General features: G+C 42.3%; 1 protein-coding gene across 6 annotated transcripts in view; it reads left to right on the plus strand.

Moving 5' to 3' along the window:
- Positions 1-3,688, plus strand: part of LOC128895009 (carboxyl-terminal PDZ ligand of neuronal nitric oxide synthase protein-like) — a 32,252-nt gene that overhangs the window by 9,015 nt on the left and 19,549 nt on the right. The gene's annotated exons all lie outside the window — the stretch shown is intronic.

Below are 3,688 nucleotides of genomic sequence, written 5' to 3' on the forward strand. Positions count from 1 at the left end.
CACGAGTCAGGCTCGGGATGAAAATTTTAGGTCAAACTTGAAAATCACGAATCAGGCTCGGGATGAAAATTTTTGGCCAAAATTGAAAATCACAAATCAGGCTCGTGATGCTAATATTAGGTCAAACTTGAAAATCACGAGTCTGGCTCGTGGTGAAAATTCTGGACCAAACTTGAAAATGACAAGTCTGATTCGTTCCACGCCTGGGTAATCAGCGGTCGCGGACGCTTTACGATTTTCTACGCGCCCCGACCGTCCAGACGGGGTCTTAAAAAAACCTGGGAAGAGGTTCGACGACTTTTCAAGTCCTACCTGGACAGCCGGTGTCCGTCGCACTTGGAGTCTAACCCTTCTGCACCTGGACTTGAGATCAGATATCCATTCGCGTTTTACACTTTACCGACTGATAGCCTATTACAATCAATATAATTACAATCAATATAATTATTCGTACAGGAACCAATTTAAAATAAAATATATATTTGATATAATATAATTCGTGTATATTCGTTTTATTAAAAAATGTATGGAAAGAAATAGTTGACCAACATTCCTACGTATCTTTAGACTAAAATTTTGCGTAAATTAAAGTGTTTATTTGAAATTGGTCGCTGTACGAATACTTCTTGCACTTGAAAACCGTCCTCGGGAATCAGGCTCGGGGAAACGTTTAAGTTCGTTGAATCAATGTTGGAAAAGTATCACACGGTGGAGGATGACGAGACGAAACATTTTTATCCTTGAAATTTCATTTGCAACGATGAAAATGAAAAGCAAACCGCTCGTTTGGCCCGAGAAAAGCAATTCCCCTTTAATGAATCATTCCTTTGTTTTGCTGTGCACCTGTTGATTAGACCCACGAGTATCTCGCACCGTCTTTATAAGGCGAAACGTCGGTAAATCCTACAACCTCGTGGTTCGAGTATGGACGTTCTCATTTGGTTATTTCCGAGAGAATCCAAGTGTCGCGATCACTCGTTGCACCTGTAATTAGTAGTTTTCTATAAGGGAAGCCATCGAGACCGTTTCCGATCGTGTGTTTCTGCTATTCGTCCTAGAGCGTATCTCGTTGAGAGAACAAAGAGCGAGCCAGTCACGCGCGAACGATCTTTCCATTTTAAGTCTCTTCCGGGAGAACGTTTCCTGAGATGAAGAGCTTTTCCAATCTCTGAAAAAAAGCAGCGACGAGGCAAAACGAGTCTAGATAATCCTGTGTGAATGGTTAATTTGAAGTAATTAGTTATACACCTATTTAAGTATAAATAATGGCGCGTCTTATCGACCTTGGCATTTTCGATCGTATAATGAAAATAGAATCGAACCGATTGGATTCCAGAAGTTAAGCTCGATAGAGGTCATCGTAGAGTTTTGAGTGTTCGAAATACGTTCGGCGCATACGCGTGGAAAGGAGAATGGAAACCATGTAGCATCGCCGACTAAAAGGATCTCTGGCTTACGTTCAGAGACCATGGTAAATAAAACAATAGAAGTCGAGCTGTTCAATGTTTGGTTATTCAACAAGCGTTGCCTAGCAATCGAGCCCTGGCACCAAGGTTACTGTTAATTATTCCGATTACTGATGTACTTTTGTTTTCAAGTGTATAAAATTGGTCCAGGATAAAGACCGTCTAATTCCCGATATTAATTAGCTGTTTTCTGATCGAATCCATTTACAAACCACGATAGGCACATATTTAATTTCTCCGTTTCTGAGAAATCGTCCAGCTATAGAATGTTTCTTTTTTCATTCGGTTTGTTTCCATTGGGTTGCATTTACTAGGATCTCCAGCTTTCCCGAAATACTCCACGGTATCATTTACAGCACGATTCGAGTCGTTCGAATGGCCGCATAATAAACGGCGAGTGTTTCTGGGAATCTAAAAAGTGTATCGCTCGCGTTGCGGATGTAGATCATCGAGCAGTATTTGTTGAAAGTGTACGCGTGTTAGTAACGAACGAACGAGTGGTTCCTCCGTCGAAGAAGAGCGTTATTATACGCGAATAACATTTTTTTTATCGGTCGATCCGTCCCGTATCTCGTCAGACATCAAGAATGAACCTAGAGCTCGGTAAACGTTCGATCGATGGACGCGCAGCGATGCAACAATCGCGACAACGGCGGTCGAGATATTTTCGGTCGATACCGACATGGAGAGCCGCGTGACGTCGTCTTGCATGTGTTTATTTCAGCGGTGGCTGTTTCTCGGAAAGGTTAAAGCTTTCGCGCGGACGCCGTCTAAGCTCGTAAAACGGTCACTTTGCGTGCGAACGCTTCGACTATTTCACAGTTGACGCGTGGGTAGGTTTTCTGATTGGCGTTCGGCCTTCCTGCGTGCCTTTGGGGATCATTTCCCCTACCGCTAAGGATGGCGTGAAAAATCACCGATAATGATTTTTCGCATGATATATACATGTTCGTTTCGTTCGTTGAATCGTCTAAAAAAAAATAAAACAAGAAAAAACGTTGTATATTCCGAAGTTTTATAATATCACATAACAATAAATCCAAATTCTACTAGATGCTAGTTAGTTGTAAAATAAATGTCTCGGCAAAGCGTTGAATTTTTGACGGATAACAGTTTAAAAATAGATAGTTCTTGTCGAGGATTTTTAGATGTTTTTCGAAGCGCGACCAAGTTCCTGGACACTTGAACCGACCGAAAGAAAATCCAACGTATACGTTGTCTCTGCCAAGAGGATCATCCGCGGCTAAAATTATTGTGACTTTACTAGGGCGAAAAATTCTCTGCGCGACGTGGAACGCACGGAAAATTTATTCGCGGAATCGGTTGGATCGTTCTTCTTTCGTAAAAAATATTCGTACATCATTTTCTTTCGCGAAAATTATTCATAGAAGGGCGAATAACCTGACGACCTAATTAACCTGATATAACCTTTACTAATCAACAATTTTAATTTATTACACATATCGTCATCCAAGAAAGAACCCGCAAGATATCATTTCTAAGTTCCTCCTCAGCTAAGACATTATCGATCAAACAAAAAACCTCAACCTAACACTGAATCTTTATTTCTGTGTCGCACTTCGTGGCCCCTTTAAAAGTACAGTAAACTGCCGCGCAAACTCACCGTCTAGTCGTAAATATTTAACCGTCCTCAAATGGCAACTCGAATCAAATAATCGCTTTTCCTAGACTGTAAGTAACAACGATACATTTATGTTTCCATTGTAACCGCGTATGGTACGTGTCAGTTCGGTACGCCCTCCCACGTACCGAACTCTGATCGATTCGTGTCCCGTTTAAAGTCGCGCACGGCCGTTATCGATCCGCGAATTGTTCGAGAAATTCGATCGCCTCGCACCTTTGTCGATACTTGGGCGCTTGTGCGTTTACGCATGGGAGATCACCACGTGTGCAACCAGTCGGTCGAACACGTGGCCGGGTCATCATTTCAATGGGGAAAGTCTAAATACGGATCCGTAGCGGTGCTCAATGCACGCGTACGATCTGTTTATTTTCGTTGCTCTGCGCGTATCGACAGTGTTCCTCCTCCGATGATTATTTTCTCATTGGGGTAGTGGAGAAATTAATCGGAACAAGTTGAAACTTGCGTTCCGGAGGTATTGCGAACGAATTTGCGAGGTTCTCCCGATTAAAATGAGCCCAAACACGACCGCATTCGGACCACCTTTAATTGTACGTCGTTTGGCCTAATTTTGAATCAC

Source organism: Hylaeus anthracinus, unplaced genomic scaffold, assembly GCF_026225885.1.
Source record: "Hylaeus anthracinus isolate JK02 unplaced genomic scaffold, UHH_iyHylAnth1.0_haploid 4, whole genome shotgun sequence".
Classification (NCBI taxonomy): Eukaryota; Metazoa; Arthropoda; class Insecta; order Hymenoptera; family Colletidae; genus Hylaeus; species Hylaeus anthracinus.